Source organism: Mustela putorius, unplaced genomic scaffold (genome assembly GCF_011764305.1).
Source record: "Mustela putorius furo isolate JIRA1106 unplaced genomic scaffold, ASM1176430v1.1 tig00003859_pilon_pilon_pilon, whole genome shotgun sequence".
Taxonomy (NCBI): Eukaryota; Metazoa; Chordata; class Mammalia; order Carnivora; family Mustelidae; genus Mustela; species Mustela putorius.
The window spans coordinates 26,024,219-26,047,908 of NW_025422011.1; the positions used below are offsets into that span (position 1 = coordinate 26,024,219).

At 42.2% G+C, this 23,690-nt stretch overlaps 1 non-coding gene and 1 pseudogene across 1 annotated transcript; both read right to left on the reverse strand.

The window, feature by feature from the left end:
- Window positions 1–3,801: 3,801 nt before the first annotated feature.
- On the reverse strand, window positions 3,802–11,709 carry LOC123387766 (annotated as a pseudogene).
- LOC123387804 lies at window positions 9,050–9,153 on the reverse strand. Its single transcript, XR_006602292.1, has one exon. It is a non-coding gene; the product is annotated as a U6 spliceosomal RNA (small nuclear RNA).
- Window positions 11,710–23,690: the final 11,981 nt, after the last annotated feature.

The window sequence follows — 23,690 nt, forward strand, 5'->3', positions numbered from 1 at the left end:
GCGGTGCCTGGATCACCCCGGGTGTGGTACATGGTGTCAAAGATGGCCACAACGCAACCTCCTTTCTCACCCGTCTTCTTGGAACCTTATTCTTTGCCGGTCAAGACGTGGTGTCTAATCATCCTTCTTGTCAACCTGGCAGGCGTGTGGCTTGCTTGTAACCAATAGGATTCCGGGAAGCGCACCTCAGGACTTCCGTAGTGAGGGCAGGAAAGGCCTTGTTGCCTCGGATGCTCCTGTGTGGGGTCCGAGCTGCCATGCCGGGCCGCAGGGACCCTGACGCCTCCACGCTGTGTGTGCCGAGGCCATACGTTCGCACTCTGGAAAACTGCTACAGTTATGGCCCAGGCAGCAGGCAGTACTGACCTCGGGGCACACGGGTGAACATAGCTCTGTGTGACTCCTGTCCCCAGCCCTGGAGTCACCCCCAGCCACTGATCTTCCCAGGGGAGGCCCCAGGCATTTCAGAGCAGAGGCAAGCTGTTCCTGCCACGCCCTCTGATTTCTTGACCTACGGAATCCTGAGCAAGATACAATGGTTGGTTTGAGACACTGAGTGTTGGGATAATGTGTTTCACAGCAAAAATAGCTGGAAGATCTTTCTGAGGATCCTCATGGCGACTGGAGGGACAGGGTGGTGGCTTCCCTGCCTGCCTCTTTCATTTGCTGTGACTTCCAGTTCTCACCTCGTCTTACCCTGCCTGGAATGACACATGGACGTGTCTGTCTGCACTGGCAGGCTGGCTGGGAGCCCCGGTGGGAAGAGCATGGCAGGGCTATCTTGGCTGCCCCGTATCCCAGACCCCCGGCACAGAGCCCGACAAGAAGAGAATCAGTAAATGCTTGCCAGGTGTACGCATGCCTGCGGTCAGTCTCATGTTTATTTCGCCAAGAGCGGGGATCCCAGACGTCTTCTGAGTTCATGGGGGATCCGGAGGGAAACTCTTGCTTGCCGGCTGCCTCACACAGATGTATGATGGAACTGAAAGCAATTTTTGTGAAAGCATTCTCACGAATACATTTTTTTTTTAGATTTTATTTATTTATTTGACAGATAGAGATCACAAGTAGGCAGAGAGTCAGAGAGAGAGAGAAGAGGAAGCAGGCTCCCTGCTGAGCAGAGAGCCTGATGCAGGGCTCTATCCCAGGACCCTGGGTGGGATCGAAGGCAGAGGCTTTAACCCACTGAGCCACCCAGGCACCCCACGAATACAACATTTTGATTGAAACAAAGATTTGATTGAAAATAAATATTCCCTAGTTGCTGTTTTTTTCCCCTGTAGTGTCAGCTGTTTAATGCTCCATAAGGCAATTTTCAATCCTATAAAAGTTTTTAAGGATTTTTGTGCATTTTCAGAACTTTTCAGAGCTCCTCCCCCCATTTGTAATCTGTTTTAGCCTACTTTTACTGCTTTTCAATATTTGTAGTGTTTGAAAGTTGGAGCGGCCTAAGGGTCTAATTGATGGGGGACTACTTGGGACCACTGACTTAGACCTCAGAGGAGGAAAGCCATTGGGGCCCTTTGTTGGGGTGCTCATTTTTTGTGTGTATGATAAGTTGAGGCTCTAAGAAAGAAGGGGCTTGTTCAGGGTCATACAGCGAGAGGACAGTGAGGTCTAGAACCCAGTGTCCTGGCTCCTGGCCTAGTACTCTTTCCCCTCTGTTCCTGCTCCAGGTATGAGCAGAAATGGTCTCCAGGTGAAATTAAATCTTTTCATGTCTCTATATTCTGATGTTTCTAAATGAATATAAATTGCATTTGGCAAAAGATAAAAAACAAAGAGTAAAAGAAAGAATTTTAAAAATCCTATTAGGGGGCACCTGGGTGGCTCAGTGGGTTAAGCCTCTGCCTTGCTCAGGTCATGATCTCAGGGTCCTGGGATTGAGCCCTGCATCTCGCTCTCTGCTCAGTGGGAAGTCTGCTTCCTCCTCCCTCTCTGCCTGTATCTCTGCCTACTTGTGATCTCTGTGTGTCAAATAAATAAATAAAATCTTTTAAAAAATCCTATTAAAGGCATCACCTGAAGGACCCACACCTTCCTCCCTCCACCACACACACACACACACACACTGGTTCCACTGCCCGCCTATACAGCATTGTCTCTTTTAAGAGAGTGGTCTTTAGGGACATTCTGGCTCAGACTTATGATCACAGAGATCCCAGCTTTGAGTCACAGGGGCCAGGAAAAGCCAGTATATTCTGGGGCACATATCCCTGAAGTCTACCCACCAAGATGGAGTAGATGCCAAGCAGAGAGAGGCAGGCCGGGAAGAAGGGCGTGAGCCCTAAGGAGCCCCAGCAGAGGGCAGCAGAAAGCTGGTCCAAAGGCTCTTAGGAGTCCCCTGATTAAGGAATATCACCAGGGGCCTGGAGGCTCCATGGAGGAGAGCTTAGGTCAGGTTCTGAGGGACGGGAGTGGAAAAGCTAGTTTAGGTTTGTATATGGGGATGGCCCCTTTAAGCCTGGGGAGACAGGAATTAAGAAGTCAGAATTGCCAGAGGTGAGGACAGGGACTGAAAGCTCTAGGCAGGCTGGGAGGGACCGTCTGTTTTATGGGAGCAGCTGTACTGTTAGAATAGTGCCTGGAGGGCGCCTGGGTGGCTCAGTGGGTTAAGCCGCTGCCTTCGGCTCAGGTCATGATCTCAGAGTCCTGGGATCGAGCCCCGCATTGGGCTCTCTGCTCAGCGGAGAGCCTGCTTCCCTCTCTCTCTCTCTGCTTGCCTCTCCATCTACTTGTGATTTCTCTCTGTCAAATAAATAAATAAAATCTTAAAAAAAAAAAAGAATAGTGCCTGGAATACACATTAAATTAGTATTTGCTAATCAAATGCACACATGGAGATACTGTTGGGCGCAGGAGGGAGGGAAGGGCAGGGATGGCAAATGTTTGAGTGGAAGATGGCAAAAGGAATTTTTTTTTTTTAAAGATTTCACTCATTTATTTGACAGACAGAGATCACAAGGAGGCAGAGAGGCAGGCAGAGAAGAGAGAGAGAGGAAGGGAAGCAGGATCCCCGCTGAGCAGAGAGCCTGATGTGGGGCTGGATCCCAGGACCCTGAGATCATGACCTGAGCCAAAGGCAGAGGCTTTAACTCACTGAGCCACCCAGGCACCCCGACAAAAGGAATTTTTTACTTGTTGAGCACCTGTTTGTGGAGCACCATGCCAATAACAAGCTCTTCAAGTTCATGATCTCTCTTTTCAAGTTAGTTTTTTTTTTTTTAAGATTTTATTTATTTATTTGACAAAGAGAGAGCATAAGCAGGCAGAGCTGTAGGCAGAGGGAGAAGCAGGCCCCCCACTGAGCAGGGAGCCTGACGTGGGGCTGGGATCGTGGGGCTGGATCCCAGGACGCTGGGATCATGACCTGAACCGAAAGCAGGCGCTTAAGTGACTGAGCCACCCAGGTGCCCCTCCAATTAGTTTTTAAATTGAAAAATAGTACATTCTTAAGGGTAAAAAACACGAAACAGGGGTGCCTGGCTGGCTCAGTCAGTTAAGCATCTGCCTTGGGCTCAGGTCATGATGGAGGGGGGGTGTGGATTCTGGGATAGAGCCCCCAGGTGGGACTCCTGCTCAGTGGGGAATCTGCTTTTCTCCCTGCCTCCCCCCCCCCCACTGTTCGTGCTCTCTCTCACACATAAAGAAATAAAATCTTTAAATAAATAAAATTAAAAATATAAAATAAAACAAAAATTTAAAAATAAACCTCCCTCTCATAGCAGACCCTCAAGCCTCCTCAGAGGCTGACAGTGTTTTTTGCATATCTTTGTAGAACTTTTATGTATGTTTTGTGGGTCACCAGCTCCCTGCCATATCTCTCTGAACCCGCAGGCTGAGAGCAGAGTGGCGTTTCTCAAAGCGCGGTCTGGGACCACCTTCAACAATCATCTGGTGGGGATATCACTTATTAAAATGCAGAATCTGAGGCCTCACATAGCTCACCATAACCAGGGTAAGGGCCAAACCTTACCCTGGGCATTCTTTTCTTTTCTTTTCTTCTTTCTTTCTTTCTTTCTTTCTTTTTTTTTAAATTTTATTTATTTTTCATAGTAATCTCTACTCCCAATGTGGGGTCCAACTCACAACCCGAGACCATGAATTGCATGCTCTTCCAGCTGAGGCAGCGAGGCACTCCCCTGGGCATTTCTGATAGCCATCAACGTTTGAGAAGCACTGACCTGACCCACACAATCACTACATGAGGGGAGGGTCCAGATAGTTCTGGGTACAGGAACTTCTGGGTGGCTCAGTTGGTTAAGCACCTGCCTTCAGCTTTGGTCCTGATCCTGGAGTTCTGGGATTGAGGCAGGGGCATCAGGCTTCCTGCTCAGCAGGGAGTCTGCTTCTCCCTCTCCTGCTCCCCCTGCTTCTGCTTTCTTGCGCTCTCTCTTCTGCTCCCTGTCAAATAAATAAATAAAATCTTAAAAAAAAAAAAAAAAAGTTCTGGGTGCAAATCGAGGCTCCATTATGCCCTTATCTTCTGACCTTGACCTTGGGTACAGCATTATAACTTCTTGTCTCAGTCAGGCTTCCATAACAAAGTACCTCAGGTTGGGGAGCTTAAATAATAGAAATCTATTCCCTTACATTCTGGAGGCTGGAAGTCTGAGATCCAGGTGCCAGCAGGATGAGGCCTTTCTTCCTGGTTTGCAGATGGCAGTCTCCTCCATGAGTCCTCACACAGTCTCTCCTCTGTGCCTGTGAAAAGATGGAGAGAGGGAGGTGGGCAGGGAGTGGAGCACAGGGAGGGGGTCAGCACTCTGGTCTCTCTTCCTCTTCTTTTTTTTTTTTTTTTAAAGATTTTATTTATTTATTTGACAGAGAGAAATTACAAAGTGGCAGGCAGAGGCGGAGAGAAGCAGGCAGAGAGAGAGAGAAGGAAGCAGGCTCCCTGCTGAGCAGAGAGCCCGATGCGGGGCTTGATCCCAGGACCCTGAGATCATGACCTGAGCCGAAGGCAGCGGCTTAACCCACTGAGCCACCCAGGCGCCCCATTCTTTTCTTTTTTTAAAAAAAGATTTTATTTAGGGACGCCTTCGTGGCTCCATCGGTTAAGACGCTGCCTTCTGGGGCACCTGGGTGGCTCAGTGGGTTAAAGCCTCTGCCTTCGGCTCAGGTCTTGATCCTAGGGTCCTGGGATCGAGCCCCGCATCGGGCTGTCTGCTCCGTGGAGAGCCTGCTTCCTTCTCTCTCTCTCTCTGCCTGCCTCTCTGCCTACTTGTGATCTCTGTCTGTCAAAAAAAAAAAAAAAAAAAAAAAAAAAAAAAAGACGCTGCCTTCTAAAAACAAAACAAAACAAAAACAAAAAAACAAAGACGCTGTCTTCTGCTCAGGTCATGATCCCAGGGTCCTGGAATCAAAACCCGTATTGGGTTCCTTGCTCAGCGGGGAGCCTGCTTCTCTCCGCCTCTGCCTGCCACTTTGCTCACTTGTGTGCTCTCGTTCTCTCTCTCTGACAAATAAGTAAATAAATAAAGTCTTTAAAAACAAAGATTTGATTTATTTGAGAGAGAGGGAGAGGCAGACGGAGAAGGAGAAGCAGACTCCCCACTGAGCAAGGAGCCTGATGTGGGACTCGATCCCAGGAATCTGGGATCATGACCTGAGCAGAAGGCAGACACTTAACCGAGGAGGGCCTTGGACAGGTGTCGAAAGGTGTGTTCCAGTCAAGGTTATGCTATGTAACTAGTCACACAATCTTTGGCAACCCACTTGCCCTCTGTGGGCCCCAATGTCTTCATCTAAAAATGGGGATTAAAATCTCTTGCCTTGCCCACCTCCTAGAGATGCTGTGATCAGAAAGGGGAGAAAAGTGCACAAACCTTTGTTTTAAATCCATCCTATAGGCCATCCTCTCAGAACCAGCTCAAACATTAGTAACTGTGCTCTTGAGAATCATATACAACTTTTAAAAAAATCAATTACTTCGTTTTTATTAACTGAAAATTTTGCTATGATCGGGCCATAGGCTGGGGAAAATTCACATTTTTTAATTTATTTTATTTTTTTAAAGATCTTACTTACTTATTTGACAGAGACCCCAAGTAGTCAGAGGGGCAGGCAGAGACAGAGGAGGAAGCAGGCTCCCCGCTGAGCAGAGAGCCCAATGTGGGGCTCGATCCCAGGACCCTGGGATCATGACCTGAGCCGAAGGCAGAGGCTTTAACCCACTGAGCCACCCAGGCATCCCGCAACTAGGTAATTTTAATGGGCAGTAAGGTCTATAGGTACATGAAAGGGTGAAATGAAAAATCTGTAACAGTGCTGTCCAGTTAAAATATAACGTGAGCCATAAAGGTGAGGAAATACTCGTGACTTAAAGTTCTGTAGTAACCACTATCTTAGTAACACATTTTACATCACCTAATACATCCAAAATATGATTTTAACATGTAATCAACACAATTATGAATGAGATATTTTACATTTTATAGTAAATCTTCAAACTCTATTGTGCATTTTATTTTATTTTTTTAAATATTTTATTTATTTATTTGACAGAGAGAGATCACAAGTAGGCAGAGAGGCAGCTGTAGTTCCTAGGGCCAATGACTACTGTTTTGGGTAATGCAGAGCTAGAATATACAACATAAATATTTTTTGCTTATAATTCATTGGATGATGTAGTTGTGAGAATTTTAAAATCTTACCAAGACCCTTAGAATGGATGCATCACTTTCTTTTTTGCTTTGTGTTTTTATACTTACACGTTTAAATTTGAAATAAAGTTGTTACAATACTCATTATCTCTCAGTGAAGCTTTTCAGTTTTCATCAAATAGATTTTATACATATATGTCTTGCATATATTTTTCATTAGGATTATTCCTAAGCTTTTTGTATATTTGCTACTATTGTAAGGGGGAGAGTTCAGTAACTGGTTATTGAACTATGGATTTTGTGACATTATCTTGGTCCTGGACTCCCTTATAATTCTGAGTTTGGGGTTGTTTTCCACATTTAAAGCATAGTGCCATATTATCTGCAAATAAGATAATTTTATTTCCTTCTCAGCACATAAATCTCTTATTTCTGTTTAGTTCTTATTATACTGGCAAAACTTCTAAAACAACATTAAATAATAGTGTCACCGTAGGTATGCTTGTGCTTTTCTTTTGAATGTTTTCTTATTTTAATGAGAATGTTTTCAAATGTTTCATTGTTAAGAATGCTTCTTTTTTTTTTTTTTTTTTTTTTTTTTTTACAGATTTCTTTTATTTATTTAAGAGAGAAACTGAGAGAGAGAACATGCATGTGCCCAGGAGCAGGGCAGAGGAAGAGGGAGAAGCAAGCACATTCCAGACTGAACAGGGATCTTGACTTGGGGCTCCATCCCAGGACATGACCTAAGCCGAAGGCAGACGCTTAACTAACTGAGTCACCCAGGTGCCCCTTTTTCTTTTTTCCCCTCAAAGATTTTATTTATTTATTTGAGAGAGAGAGAGTGGGAACACAAGAAGTGGGGAGGGGCAGAGGGAGAAGGAGAAGCAGACTCCTGACTGAGTGGGGAGCTTGAACCCAATATGGAGCTCCAGGCAGGGTTTGATCCCAGGACCCGGAGATCATGACCTGAGCTGGAGGCAAATACTTAATCCACTGAGCCACCCAGGCACCCCTGTTAAAGAATGTTTCTATCTGGGCGCCTGGGTGGCTCAGTGGTTAAGCCGCTGCCTTCGGCTCGGGTCATGATCTCAGGGTCCTGGGATCGAGTCCCGCATCGGGCTCTCTGCTCAGCGGGGAGCCTGCTTCCTCCTCTCTCTCTCTCTCTGCCTGCCTCTCTGCCTACTTGTGATTTCTCTCTGTCAAATAAATAAATAAAAAAAAAAAATCTTTAAAAAAAAAAAAAAAGAATGTTTCTATCTGTCGGAGAGAGATACTCTCAAAAGAAACATTTCGTTATTTGTAATTTGTAATTTTCTAATACTTTTTTTTTTAAAAGATTTTATTTATTTATTTGTCGCAGAGAGAGATCACAAGTAGGCAGAGAAGCAGGCAGAGAGAGAGGGGAAAGCAGGCTCCCTGCTGAGCAGAGAGCCTGATGTGGGGCTTGATCCCAGGACCTTGAGATCATGATCTGAGCCCAAGGCAGAGGCTTCTGTGAGACCCCCAGTCACCCCCTGTCATTTTCTAATACTTTTTTTTTTAAGATTTTATTTATTTATTTGACAGAGATCACAAGTAGGCAGAGCAGGAGGTAGAGAGAGAGGAAGAAGCAGGCTCCCCACTGAGAGGAGAGCCTGATGCGGAGCTCAATGCCAGGACCCTAGGATCATGACCTGAGCCAAAGGCAGAGGCTTTAACCCACTGAGCCACCCAGGCGCCCCTTTCTAATACTTTTTTAAAACTTTTTGTTTTTAGATAATTATAGGTTACAGAATTTTGCCAACACAGTAGAGAGGTCTCTGTTTACTCTCCACCCAGTCCCCTAGTGGTTCTATCTTATGTAACTGCAGGACAATAGCAAAAGCAGAACACTGATACTGGTACAATGTATACTTCTCCAGTCATTGTAACTGCTTGTGTAGCCACCATTGCAATCAAGATACAGAACTGTTTCATCACTACAAAGACCTCCAGCATGCCATTTCCTTATGGCCACATCTTTCTCCTCCCCACCACCATCCCTAACCACTGACAACTGACAAACAGTTCTTTCTCTATAAATTTTTTTAAATTTTGAGAATGTATGATATTAAATAATATGTAACCTTTTTAAAATTGGCTTTTTCATGGGGCACCTGGGTAGCTCAGTGGGTCAAGCCTCTGCCTTCCGCTCAGGTCATGATCTCAGGGTCCTGGGATCGAGCCCTGCATTGGGCTGTCTGCTCAGCAGGGAGCCTGCTTCCCCCCACCCCTGCCTGCTTCTCTGCCTACTTGTGATCTCTCTCTCTCTGTCAAATAAATAAATAAAATCATTTTTTAAAAATTGGCATTTTCAGCATAATGCCTGGAGAAACATTCAAGTTGTTGTATCAATAGTTTGTTCCTTTTCATTACCAAGTAGTATTCCAGGGTACAGATATACCACAGTTTTATTTTTTGTTTTCAATATGGAACACTTCAGGAATCTGCATGTCATTCTTGTGCAGGGAGGGTGCTCACCTCGGTAGTGTTCCAATTTTAGTGTATGTCCTGCTGAAGCAAGCACTATACCACAGTTTTTGTTAACCATTCACCTATTGTGGAACATTTTATTTGTTTATTACAAAAGTTGCTGTGACCAATCAGGCACAAGTTTTTATGTGAACATATGCTTCATTTCTCTGAGATAAATGTCCGGTAGTAGTATTTCTGGGTCATATGGTAAGTGAATTTTTATTTTTTAAAGAAACTACCAAAACTATTTCCTAGGATTGCTCTAAGATTTCACATTCCCACAATAAACTGTAAGAGATACAATTTCTCTACATATTCACCAGCATTTGATATTTTCACTATTTTTAATTTCAGATTCTAACATAATTTTAAAAATTAGTGATGGTTTTATCCAATATGTCTTTTGGCATTTATTGAGATAATTTCATGGTCTCTCTTATTGGTTTTCTTGATGAATGACATTATTTTATCCCTAAATATACATACACTTTTTTAAAAACTTTATTTGACATACACACACACACACACACACACACAGAGCGTAGCAGAGGGAGCAGCAGGCAGAGGGAGAGAGACAAGCAGACTCCCCGCTGAGCAGGCAGCCAGAATCGGGGCTCCATCCCAGGACCCTGGGATCGTGACCAGAGCTGACGCAGACACTTAATGCTGACTGAGCCACCCAGGTGTCTCTTTACTTTTTTTTTTCCTCCAATGTTATATTTTACTTTTTGCGGGGGAGAGAATAGGAGGAGGAAGAAAAGGGGGAAACAGGGTCCCACTGGAATCTCTAAGGTGTATGAGACTCGTGGTACAAAGATGGGAGGAGATGGCCAGGCAGATTGGATGGACGGCCTCCAAGACTTTTTTTCTGATTTCTATACTCTAATGAAAATGATATGACATCTATGTACGTGCCTAAAACATGATATTCAGTAAACGTCAGTTGCCTTTTCTAGCAGGGTTCTCCACAGGCTGGGTTGTACTTAGACATCATCATCCTTCTCTTTCCAGGAATGAGGCTCACCTGGGAACTAGGGCACTAAGAAAGGTAGTAGTTTGGATGATTCATTTGGTTCGCTGGCTCAGTGCAGCGTCCCCCTGTCTCCCTGTCCTCCCCACCTCCCCACTCCACTCTGCCAGGGATGGGCTGAGAGTATTTTCCCAAATAGCGGCCCTGGGGTCTTGCCAGCTTTTCCCAGCAGATTCTTTTTTTTTTTTTTTTTTAAGATTTTACTTATTTATTTGACAGAGATCACAAGTAGGCAGAGATGCAGGCAGAGAGAGAGAGAGAGAGAGGGAAGTAGACTCCCTGCTGAGCAGAGAGCCCGATAGGGGACTCGATCCCAGGACCCTGAGATCATGACCTGAGCCGAAGGCAGCGGCTTAGCCCACGGAGCCACCCAGGTGTCCTTCCCAGCAGATTCTAAGTATAGGCCCATGGGTTGCAACTCTCCAGGGCACAGTCCTCTCCTTCTGGTGATGATATTTGTACAGAGAGATGCAGATATGTGTGCTGATTTTGCTGGCTGTCTTCAGGCTCTCAATAGCCTTGCTGGGCTCAGCCTCTTAGAAATCTGCATCGTTCATTCACAGCTAGGGTCCAGTCTCTTTCTTGGAGTCCTGCTCAATGTGTGTCAGAGTTGGGAATCACCTTGGAAATGAAGACACCTAGCTCGGAGGCCTTTACTTCTTAGATGTTAAATCCCAACTGAGCCCCAGGGGGCTTCTTCAGTATGATGAGTGGGGGCAGGGACTGGGTCAACTCATTGTTGTACCCTTCGTGGCATACCCTCTCCTGAGGAGGAAGCCTGGGGTGGGGGTGGGGGGTTCTCACAGGTGGGTAGGAAAACTGGCAGGTAGACATCATAGAGAATCTGGCTGTCCGTCCCTGAGGCCCCGCCAGCAAGCCTCAGCCATCTCAGGCTTCGCTCACTGCCAATTCCACATACGCGTTTTATTTTATTTTATTTTTTTTTTTTAAAGATTTTATTTATTTATTTGACAGACAGAAATCACAAGTAGGCAGAGGCAGGCAGAGAGAGAGGAGGAAGCAGGATCCCTGCCGAGCAGAGAGCCTGATGCGGGGCTTGATCCCAGGACCTTGGGATCATGACCTGAGCCGAAGGCAGAGGCTTCAACCCACTGAGCCACCCAGGTGCCCCCACATACACGTTTTAAAGGGAAAAAATATCAAACAGTACAAAAAGGAACACAACAAAAAGTAAGTTTTCCCATCCCTGCCACTGAAACAATCACTTTACCTGTTTCTTGTGTTTTCACCTACTATTAATGTTTGTAGTTATATTTATTCATGTATTAGTTTTATGGAGATAAAATCGACATACAACATTGTGTACGTGTAACAAGTACAACATGCTGGCTTGATGCTTACATATTGTGAAGTGATTGCCGTCATTGCATTAGTAACACCCCCATCACCTCACATAATTAGCATTTCTTTTTTGTGGTGAGAATATTTAAGACACGGTCTCTTAGCAACTCTCAAGTATATACTACAGTATTGTTAACTATAATCACCATGCCGTATATTAGGTCCCCAGAACTTAACACTGGATGTTTTGTACCCTTTGACAACCTCTTCCCACATCTCCTACTTTCTGGCATCCACATTCTACTCTCTGTTTCTGGGGGTTCACCTGTGAATTTAGATTCTTCATATAAGTGACATCACACAGTATTTTTCTCTGATTTATTTCACTCAACGTAATGCTCTCAAAGTCTATCCATGTTGTCACAAGTGGCATGTTATGACTGAATATATATCTATATTCTATACGAATATTCTATATGTTCTCTATGTATGTATATTCTCATATATATCTCTATATATTTCACAACTTCTATATCCAGTCATCTGTTGATGGACACATAGGTTGTTTCCATATCTTGGCTACGGTAAATCCAGTTCGTGCAGTGAATATGGGAGTGCAGACAGCTCTTTTTTCATTTTCATTTCCTTTGGACATATAACCAGAAGTGGGATTGTTGGATGATATAGCACTTCTATTTTTAATTTTTTAAAGTTATTTGAAAGACAGTGAGATTACGAGCAGTAGGGGGGGAGCGGCAGAGGGAGAGAAAGAGAGAGTCTCAAGCAGACCCCCCACTGAGCCTGACATGGGGCTCAATCTCATGATCCTGAGATCAGGACTTGAGTTGAAATCGAGTTGGTTGCTTAGCTGACTGCACTATCTAGGTGCCCCTATTTTTATTTTTTTATGGAAACACTATACTAATTTTCCATAATGGTTGTACAAATTTACATTCCCCTCCTAGTGCATAAGGTTTCCCTTTTCCCCACATCCTTGCCAACACTGATTATTTCTTGTCTTTTTGATGAGAGTCATTCTAACAGGGGTGAGGCGATATTTTGTGGTGGGTTTGATTTGCATTTTCCTCATGATTAGTGATGTTGATCATCTTTTCACATACCTGTTGGCCATTTGTGGAAAAATATCTATTCAGATTTTCTGCCCATTTTTAATTTGGCTATTGACTTAGATGAGCTCCTATATTTATATACTTTGGATATTAACCCTTTGTCATCTTTATGACTTAAAAGTATTTTTTCTTCCATTTGTAAGTTGCCTTTTCATTTTGTTGATTGCTTCTTTTGCTATGCAGAACCTGTTAGTTTGATGTAGTCCCACTTATTTATTTTTGCCTTTGATGCTTATGCATTTGGTAGCATATCTGAAAGATCATTGCCAAGACCATTGCCAAGGAGCTTCTTCTCTATGTTCTTTTTTTTTTTTTTTAAGACTTTATCTATTTATTTGACAGAGAGAGAGAAAGAGAGAGTGCACAATTAGACAGAGTGGTAGGCAGAGGGAGAGGGAGAAACAGGCTCCCCACTGAGCAGGGAGCCCAATGCAGGGCTCGGTCCCAGGACCCCAGAATCATGATCTGAGCCAAAGTCAACCACTTAACCAACTGAGCCCCCAGGTGCTACATCTCTAAGTTGTTTTTTGTTTTTTTTTTAATAGGATTTCAATGGTTTCAGGTCTTAAGTCTTTAATCTATGTTAATTTTTGTGGGTAGTGTAAAATAGGGATCCAATTTCCTTTTTTGGGGGGATGTGATTATCCAGTTTTCCCAACACTATTCACTGAAGAGACTGTCTTGTCCCCATTGAGCATTCTTGGCTTATTTTGTCAAATATTAGTTGACAATATTTGTGAGGGTTTATTTGTGGGCACTCTATTCTGTTCCATTGGTCTATTTTTATACAAATACTACACTGTTTTGATTACTATAGCTTTGGAGTATAGCTTGAAATCTGAGATTCTGCCAGCTTTGTTCTTTTTGCTCAAGATTGCTTTGGCTATTCAGAGTCTTTTGTGGTTTCATAAGAATTTTAGGATTCTTTTTATAATTTCTGTGAAAAATGCCATTGGAAATCTGGTAGGGATTGTACTGAATCTCTAAATGGCTTAGGGTTGTATGGACATTTTAATGATATTATTTCTTCTAATCCACAAACACAGGATATCGTTCCATCTATTTTAATAAATTCTTTTATTTCTTTCATTGAAGTCTTATAATTTTTTTAAATTAATTTTTTATTTTTTATAAACATATATTTTTATCCCCAGGGGTACAGGTCTGTGAATCACCAGGTTTACACACTTCACAGCACTCACCAAAGCACATACCCTCCCCAATGTCCATAATCCCACCCCCCTTCTCCCAAACCCCCTCCCCCCAGCAACCCTCAGTTTGTTTTGTGAGATTAAGAGTCACTTATGGTTTGTCTCCCTCCCAATCCCATCTTGTTTCATTTATTCTTCTCGTACCCACTTAAGCCCCCATGTTGCATCACCACTTCCTCATATCAGGGAGATTTAACCAAGGAGATGAAAGATCTTTGCATTTTTAATGCAAAGATCTTTCATCTCCTTGGTTAAATTTATTCCTAAGAATTTCATTGCTTTTGATGCTATTGTGAATGGAGTTGTTTTCCTTATTTCTTTTGCAGATATTTTTTGCTATTTTATAGAAATGTAACTAAGTTTTGTATGTTGAGTTTGTATCCTGCAACGGTACTGAATTTGTTGATTAGTTCTAACAGTTTTGTTTTGTTTGGTGGAATTTTTAGGATTTTCTATGTACAAGATCATATCATCTGCAAACAAGACAATTTTACTTCTTTTTTCCCAATTTGGATGCCTTTTATTATTTTTTGTTGCCTAGTTGCTCTGGCTAGGACTTCCAGTGCTATGCTGAATAGAAGTGTTGAAAGTGGGCACCATGGTCTTGTTTCAGATCTTAGAGGAAAAGCTTTCAACCTTTTACAGTTAAGTATGATGTTAGCCATAATTTTGTTATTATGGCCTTTACTATGTAGAGGTATGTTCCTGCTGTACCCAAGTTCTTGAGAGTCTAATCACAAGAAGATGTTGTTCTTTGTCAAATGACTTTTCTTTATCTTTTGAGATATGATGTTTATCTTTTTTTATGTCCATTTTATAAGTGAGGGAAAGTAGAAGTAAGCACACATACACAAAAAGAAAATAAGAATATTCATGCCACCCAATAATAAAAGCTTTGTCAAGATTTTGGTATAGGATTTTCATTCTTTCCCCTCAATATTTCCAGACTTTACCTAGGATTCAACAACTAAGGTATTCAGAGCCTTATTCTAGGACTATGGCTGACATTCCTTCTATTTGCTTACTACCTATGTCTTTTTATTTTATTTTATTTTAAAGATTTTATTTATTTATTTGACAGATAGAGATCAAAGTAGGCAGAGAGGCAGGCAGAGAGAGAAGGGGAAGCAGGCTCCCTGCTGAGCAGAGAGTCCCGCTCAGGGCTCGATTCCAGAACTCTGCGATCATGACGTGAGCCGAAGGCAGAGGCTTTAACCCACTGAGCCACCCAGGCGCCCCTGTCTTTTTATTTTAAAAAAATATTTTATTTAGTAATCTCTACACCCAACACGGGGCTTGAACTCACAATGTCAAGATCAAGAGTCAGATGCTCCACCAACTTAGCCAGGTAGGTGACCCTTTTAATTTTTTAAAAAAATTTTTATTTGAGTGTAGTTGATACACAATCTTGCATTAGTTTCAGACATATAACATAGTGATTCAATAAGTGTGTGTACATTACGCTATGCTCACTGCAAGTAGAGTTATCATCTGTCACCATACAATGCTATTGAAATATCTTTGGGGCATCTGGGTGGCACAGTAGGTTAAACATCTGACTCAGATGTTTGGCTCAGTGGGGATCTCAGATTTGTGGGACTGAGCCTCGTGTTGGGCTCTGTAGAGTCCCCCTGAGACTCTCTTTCCCTCTCTCCTTATCCCTCTCCACTGTGCTCTCTCTCTCTCTCAAATAAATAAATCTTTTTAAAAAATCCTTGACTGGGGACGCCTGAGTGGCTCAGTGGGTTGGGCCGCTGCCTTCGGCTCAGGTCATGATTCCAGGGTCCTGGGATCGAGTCCCGCATCGGGCTCTCTGCTCAGCAGGGGGCCTGCTTCCCTTCCTCTCTCTCTGCCTGCCTCTCTGCCTACTTGTGATTTCTCTCAGTCAAATAAATAAATAAGATCTTAAAAAAAAAAAAAAAAAAAAGAAAGAAATTAAAAAAAAAAAAAATCCTTGACTGTGTTCCCTATGTCGTGACTTCTATTCCCACGACTTATTAATTCCATAACTGGAAACTGCATCACCCACTCCCTTTAACCTCTTTTGCCCATTCTCCCATCACCTTCCCCTCTGGCAACCATTAGTTTGTTCTCTGTATTTATAGTTCTGATTTTGCTTTTTGTTTGTTTATTCATTTGTTTTGTTTTTTAGATTCCAAAAATGAGTGAGATTATATAATATTCGTCTTTCTCAGTTTGACTTATTTCACTTAAAATACCCTCTAGGTCCATCCATGTTGATGCAGATGGGATGATCTCATCCTTTTTTATGGCTGTGTAATGGGGTGTGTGTGTGTGTGTGTGTGTGTGTGTTTGTGTGTGAGATCTCCCCAATGTTTATCTTTTTTTTTTAAAAGATTATTTGTTTATTTATTTGACAGGCAGAGATCACAAGTAGGTAGAGAGGGAGCACAGAGAGAGAGAGAGGGAGAAGCAGACTCCCCACCAAGCAGAGAGCCTGATGCAGGACTCTATCCGAGAGCCCTGAGATCATGACCTGAGCGGAAGGCAGAGGCTTTAATCCACTGTACCACCCAGGTGCCCCTATCTTTCATTCTAATATGTGGTATATCACATTTATTGATTTGCATATATTGGGCCATCCTTTCATCCCAGAGACAAATCCCACTTGATCATGGTATATAATCCTTTTAATATGCTACTGAATTAGGTTTGCTAATATTCTGTTGAGAAAATTTGCATTTGTATTCATAGGGCTAATGGCCTGTGGCTTTCTTGTAGTGCTTTTTTTTTTTTTTTTTTTTTTTTTAAATAAGAGACAGAGACAGAGCAAACACAAATGGAGGGGAAGAGCAAAGGGAGAGGGAGAAGCAGGCTCCCTGCTGAGCAAGGAGCCCAAAGCAGGGCTTGATCCCAGGACCCCGAGATCATGACCTGAGCCAAAGGTAGGCACTTAAAAGACTGAGACACTCAGGTGCCTTTCTTGTAGTGTTCTTATCTGGCTTTGGTATCAGGGTAATGCTGGTGTCTCAAAATGAATTTGGGAATGGTCTCTTTTGTTCAGCTTTTTTGAAGAGTTTGAAGACGACTGGTGTTACCTCTTCTTTAAATGTTTAATAGAATTGGGGCACCTGGGTGGCTCAGTGGGTTAAAGCCTCTGCCTTCAGCTCAGGTCATGATCCCAGGGTCCTGGGATGGAGCCCCGTATTGGGTGCTCTGCTCAGCAAGGAGCCTGCTTCCTCCTCTCTCTCTCTGCCTCTCTGCCTACTTGTGATCTGTCTCTGTCAAGTAAATAAATAAAATCTTTAAAAAAAATGTTTAACAGAATTCACCATGGACACCATCTGGCCTGGGCTTTTCATTGTTGGGAAATTTTTGATTACTGATTCAATCTTCTTGCTTGTTACTGGTCTGTTCAGATTTTCTATTTATTCATGATTAAGTCTTGAATTTAGGTTTAAGTAGGTAGTATGTTTCCAGGAATTTATCATTTCTTCTGGGTTATCCAATTTGTTGACATATAGCTGGTCATAGTAATCTATTACGATTCCTTGTATTTGTATAGTTGTAGTGTCCTCTTTTTCATTTCTGATTTTGAGTCTTTTCTCCTTTTTTCTTAGTCTAGTAAAGTTTTGTCAAGTTTATCTTTTTCAAAATATTAGCTCTTGGTTTCATTTATCTTTTTTATTGTTTTTCTGGTCTTTATTTCATTTATTTCTGCTTTGATCTTTGTTATTTCCTTCCTTCTGCTAAATTTGGGCTTAGTTTGCCATTTAAAAAAAAAAAGATTTTTATTTTTTTATTTGAGAGAGAGAGCGCGAGAGAGAGCATGAGCGGGGAGGGGCAGAGGGAGAAGCAGGCTACCCGCAGTGTGCAGAGTCCGACATGGGGCTTGATCCTGGGACTCCAGGATTATGATCTGAGCAGAAGGCAGACACTTAACCAACTGAGCCATCCAAGAGCCTCTTAGTTTGCTATTTTGACTTCTTTTTTGGCACATTTCTCTTTTGACTCATACTCATTCAGGAGTATATTGTTTATTTATTATTATTTTTTTTAATTGAGTAAACTCTACCCTCAACGTGGGGCTCAAACTCATGACCTGAGATCAAGAGTTGCATGCTCTACTGACTGAGCCAGCCAGACACCCCAGGAGTATTTTTCTTTAAAGATTACTTATTTGAGAGGGAGGAAGAGAGAGCAAGAGAGAGCAGGGGGAAGGGCAGATGGAGAGAGAGAATCTCAAGCAGACTCCCCACTGACATGGGGCTGTATCTCACAACCCTGAGATAATGACTGGAAAGGAAATCAAGAGTTGAATACTTTTTTTTTTTTTGAAGATTTTATTTATTTATTTGACAGACAGAGATCACAAGTAGGCAGAGAGGCAGGCAGAGAGAGAGGAAGGGAAGCAGGCCCCCTGCTGAGCAGAGAGCCCGATGTGGGGCTCAATCCCAGGACCCTGGGATCATGACCTGAGCCGAAGGCAGAGGCTTAACCCACTGAGCCACCCAGGCACCCCAAGAGTTGAATACTTAATGACTGACCCACCCAGGTAGCCCAGGGGTATTTTATTTAATTTCCACATATTGCTAATTTTTCAGTTTTCTTCCTATTATTGATTTCTAGTTTCACATCACTGGGGTCAGAAAAGATACTTGGTATGATTTCAATCTTCCTTAAATTTGCTAAGACTTGTTTTGTGACTTATCACATGATCTCTCCTGCAGAATGTCCTGTATGCACTTGACAAGAATGTGTGTTCTGCTGCTGTTGGATGGAATGTTCTGTGAATGTCTATTAGGTCCATTTGGTCTGAAGTGTCATTCAAGTCCATTGTTTCAGTATTGACTTCCTCTCTGGATGATCTATCTATTGCTGAAAGTGTGGTATTTAAAAACAAAACAAAACATTTATTTATTTATTTGACAGAAAGAGAGAGAGATTGAGATCACAAGTAGGCAGAAAGGCGGAGAGAGAGGGGGAAGTAGGCTCCTTGCTGAGCAGAGAGCCCAATGCGGGGCTTGATTCCAGGACCCTGAGATCATGACCTGAGCCGAAGGCAGAGACTTAACCCAGGTGTCCCTGAAAGTGTGGTGTTGGAGGCCCATGATATTATACTGTCTATTTCTCTCTTTGGATCTGTATTTGCTTTATATACTTAGGTGCTCTAATGTTTGGTGCATATATGTTTATGATTATCTTCTTGATGAATTACCCCTTTATCATTATATAATGGTCTTCTTTGTCTCTTGTTACTGTTTTGGGTTTAGAGTCTATTTTGTCTGATATAAGAATAGCTACCCTGCTTTCTTTCTGTTTCCACGTACATGGAATATCTTTCTCCCGTCCTTCACTTTAAGCCCTTGTGTGTCCTTACAGCTGAAATGAGTTTCTTTTAGGCACCATATAGGTGAGTCTTGTTTTTTCATTTTAATTTTTAAAAATTAAAAAAAAAAGAGAGGCGCCTGGGTGGCTCAGTCACTAAGCGTCTGCCTTCAGGTCTGATCATGATCCCAGGGTCCTGAGATCAAGCCCCGCATCAGGCTCCCTGCTCAGCGGGAAGCCTGCTTCTCCCTCTCCCATTCCCCCTGCTTGTGTTCCCTATCTCACTGTGTCATTCTCTGTCAAATAAATAAGTAAAATCTTAAAAAAATTTTTAAAAAAGTTTATTTATTTTTTATTTTTAAGAAACATTTCTTTCTTTATTTTAGTGCAAGAGTGAGAGCAAGAAGAGGGAGGGAAAGAGGAAGAGAATCTTCAAGCAGATGCCCTGCTGAGCAAGGAGCTGGACTTGGGGCTTGATCTCACAACCCATGAGATCATGACCTGAGCCGAAACTAAGAGCCAGATGCTCAAATGACTGAGCCACCAAGGCGCCTCTATTTACTTTTAAGTAATCTCTGCACCAAGGTGGGGCTTGAGCTCATGACCCTGAGATCAAGAGTGGGATGTTCTTCCAACTGAGCCAGCCAGGTGTACCAGGTCTTGTGTGTTTTTTTTTTTTTTTTTTTTAAGATTTTTATTTATTTATTTGACAGAAAGAGAGAGAGAGATCACAAGTAGGCAGAGCAGCAGGCAGAGAGGGGGAAGCAGGCTCCCTGCTGAGCAGAGAGCCTCATGTGGGGCTCCAACCCAGGACCCTGAGATCATGACCTGAGCTGAAGGCAGAGGCCTAACCCACTGAGCCACTCAGGCGCCCCATACTAGGTCTTGTTGTTGTTGTTGTTGTTGTTTAAAATCCATCCAGCCACTCGATGCCTTTTGATTGCAGAATTTAACCATTTACCTTCAGAGTAATTATTGATAGGTAAGAACTTACCAGTGCATTCTTAGTAACGGTTTTCTGGCTATTTTATAGTTCATTTGTTCCTTTCTTCCTCTCTTTCTGTCTTCCTTTGTGAAATGATGATGTTCCTTAGTGGTATGCTTTGATTCCCTTCTCTTTATCTTTTGTGAATCTACTATAGGTTTTTGCTTTGTGGTTACTGTGAGGCTTACACAAAACACCATATAGATAGAACAGTTATTTTATGGTGATAACAACTTAACTTTGGTTGCATAGAAAATCTTCGCCCTTTTGCTCTCCTCCTTTTTTGTTTTTGATTTCACAATTTACCCCTTTCTATACTGTATATTCACTAACAAATATTGTAGTTATTTTTAATATTCTTGCCCTTCATCCTTTATCCTAGAGTTAGGTGGTTAACATACGAATGCATCACAGTATCAGAGTGTTCTGAGGTTGTCTTATACTTATCTTTGCCAGCATGTTGTACATTTTGGTATATTTTCTTGTTACTAGCTAGTATCCTTTCATTTCAGGTTAAAGAACTCCTTTCAGCATTTCTTTTAAGTCAGGTCTAGCAGTAATGGATTCCCTTTTGTTTTTCTGGGAAATTGTTAATTTCTCCTTCATTTCTGAAGGATAACTTTGCCAGAGAGAGTATTCTTGGTTGGTAGTTTTGTTTGTTTTGTTTTTGTTTTAGCAGTTTGAATATCATCTCATTGTTTCCTAGCCTCTGAGGCTTCCATTAAGAAATCTGCTGATAGCCTTATGGGAGTTCCTTGTAAGTTACAAGCTTCTTTTCTCTTCCTACTTTTAAGACTCTTTCTTTGTTTTTGATTTTTGGCAGTTTTATTAGTTCTTGAACTTGGATATCCAAACCTCTTGCCGGATTTGAACCGTTCTTAGCCATTATTTCTTTAAATACGCTCTCTTCTCCCTTCTCCCTCTGAAACTCTGTAATGCATAAATTATTTGTTTGGATGGTATGCCGTAATTCATGCAAGCTCTCTTCTTCTTCTTCTTCTTCTTTTTTTTTTTAAAGATTTTTATTTATTTATTTGACAGAGAGACATCACAAGTAGGCAGAGCAGCAGGCAGAAGTGGGTTGGGCGGGGGAAGCAGGCTCTCTGCTGAGCAGAGAGCCCGATGGTGGGCTCGATCCCAGGACCCTGAGATCATGACCAGAGCTGAAGGCAGAGGCTTTACCCCACTGAGCCACCCAGGTGCCCCTGCCTTCATTCTTTTTCATTATTTTTTCTTTGTTCTCCTCTGGCTGGATAATTTCAAAGTTCCTATCTTTCTAACTCATAGATTCTTTCTTCTTGATCCATCCTTAATGATATTATTATTATTTTATTTTAGATTTATTTATTTATTTGAGGGAGTGGAGAGAGGGAGGGGCATAGTGAGAGGGAGAGTCCTAAGCAGACTCACAGCTGAGCACAGCGAGTTACAGGGCTCTGTCTCAACCCTGAGATCACCATCTGAGCCAAAACCTGAGTCTGGGCCTTAACCGACTGTGGCACCCAGGCGCCCCCTGTTGATGGTTTCTATTGTAGTTTTCATTTCATTCATTGTAGCTTCAGCTCCAGAATTTTTGTTTGGTTCTTTTTTAGGATTTCTTTCTCTTTGTTGAACTTCTCATTTTGTTCACGTATTGTTTTCCTGATTTCATTGGATTGTCTTTCTGTGTTTTCCTTTAGCTCATTGAGTTTCCTTAAAACCGGTATTTCAAATTATCTATTGAGTACATTGCAGGTCCCCATATTGAGATTGGTTACTGAAAGATTATTGTGATCTATGTTGCACATTCCTTGAAGTTTTGTATTGCTGTCTCTTTATTTGAACGATCAGTCACCTCCTCCAGTTTTTAGTAACCACCTTCTTCAATGGATCTAAACTTGTGTTTTTCCCTCCAGCAGTGTGCTGGAACTTCTTTGCTGGATACCTGGACTTCTACAAAGACTCTCTAACCCGTAAGTGATTGTCTAAGACAGTGCTTTCCAGGAGCTCCTGGCTGAGGCAAGCTGGGGTTGATTCATGGGCCACTGCAAGGTCCACAGTGGGGACTAAGGTGTGTATGCCCATTGCCCAATGCAACATGTGGGTGAGACTCTTCCCAGGTCCCTTGGCATATGGTACCAGATCCCACAGCTCCCAGGAAAGCACTTTTGTCTATTGATGGAAGCAAAATTATTGTTGCTGGGGGTGGGTGGGGACACAAACAAGGGATATCTTCTTCAGCCACAATGCTCCCTATACATTAACAGTAGTATACCATATACTCAGTTATGCATCTCGTATTCCACTTATTATCTTGGAGACCATTCCACATCAGTACATAGACATTGAGCTCATTTTAAAAAATTAATTATTTTATTTCTAGACTTTATTTAGCACAGTTTTAGGTTCACAGTAGAACTAAGAGGAAAGCACAGAGACTTCCCATATGCTCCCTGCATCCTCCCAACACACATAGCTTCCCCCCATCATCAGCATCACTTACAGAATGGTACATCATTTAACAAGGATGAACCTACACTGACACATCGTAAGCACCCAAAGTCCACAGTGAACCTCGGGGTTCACTCAGGGTGCTATCCATTCTGCAGCTTTGGATAAATGTGTAATGACATGTGCCCATTATTATAATAGTATACTAAGTATTTCTATTGCCCTAAAAATCCTCTGTGCTCTACCTATTCACCTCTCCTCACCACCCCCGCCTATAGCACTCTTTTTCACCAAAGACATCTGCACAGAAAATGTCCATAATTTGCCAGAATGCTAATGATCCATAGGTGCCAATGGCATAAGAAATTCTAGAACAAACAGCTTATATTGTGAAGAAATATATTTCACTTATTTTTCTTTTCTTTTTCACTGCTAGCGCATTCTTTTTTTTTTAATTTTTGAAAAAGATTTTATTTATTTATTTGACAGAGAGAGATCACAAGTAGGCAGAGAGGCAGGCAGAAAGGGGGAAGAAGGCCCCCTGCTGAGCGAGAGCCCAATGTGGGGGCCTGAGATCATGACCTGAGCTGAAGGCAGAGGCTTAACCCACTGAGCCACCGAGGCGCCCCTAGCTCATTCTTTTTAGCAGCTGAATAGCATCTCATTTTAGGAGTATGACATAATTTAATTAGCCTGTTCTTTTCTATTTAAATTGAGGCATGATTGACAGACGACATTATATTAGTTTCAGGTAGACCACACAAGGATTCAGTATTTGTATACATTGCAAAATATCACCACAATAAGTCTAGTTAATGTCCATCACCATATAAACTTGTTCTTTTTTGACATTTAGTCGTGTCCAGTATTTTGTAACTATTGACAATGCTGCAGTGGATACCTTGGTACACAGATCTTTGTGTTTCTGTGTGAGCACGAATGTAAGACAAATTTCTAGTAGTGGAAATGCTAGGTCAAAAGGTATATGCATTTAAATTGTAATAGCTTTTGCCAAATTGCCTTCAAAGAGACAACCATATTATAGTCCCACCAAGAATGAATGTCTTTTTCTACAATGCTCATTTTTGCCAATCTGATATCTAAAATATAGTATCTCACCTTAATTGTAATCTGTTATTGAGGTGGTTGAGTATCTTTTCATTTGTTTAGAAGCCACTTGTATTACTTTTCTATGAACTGTGTTCATATCCT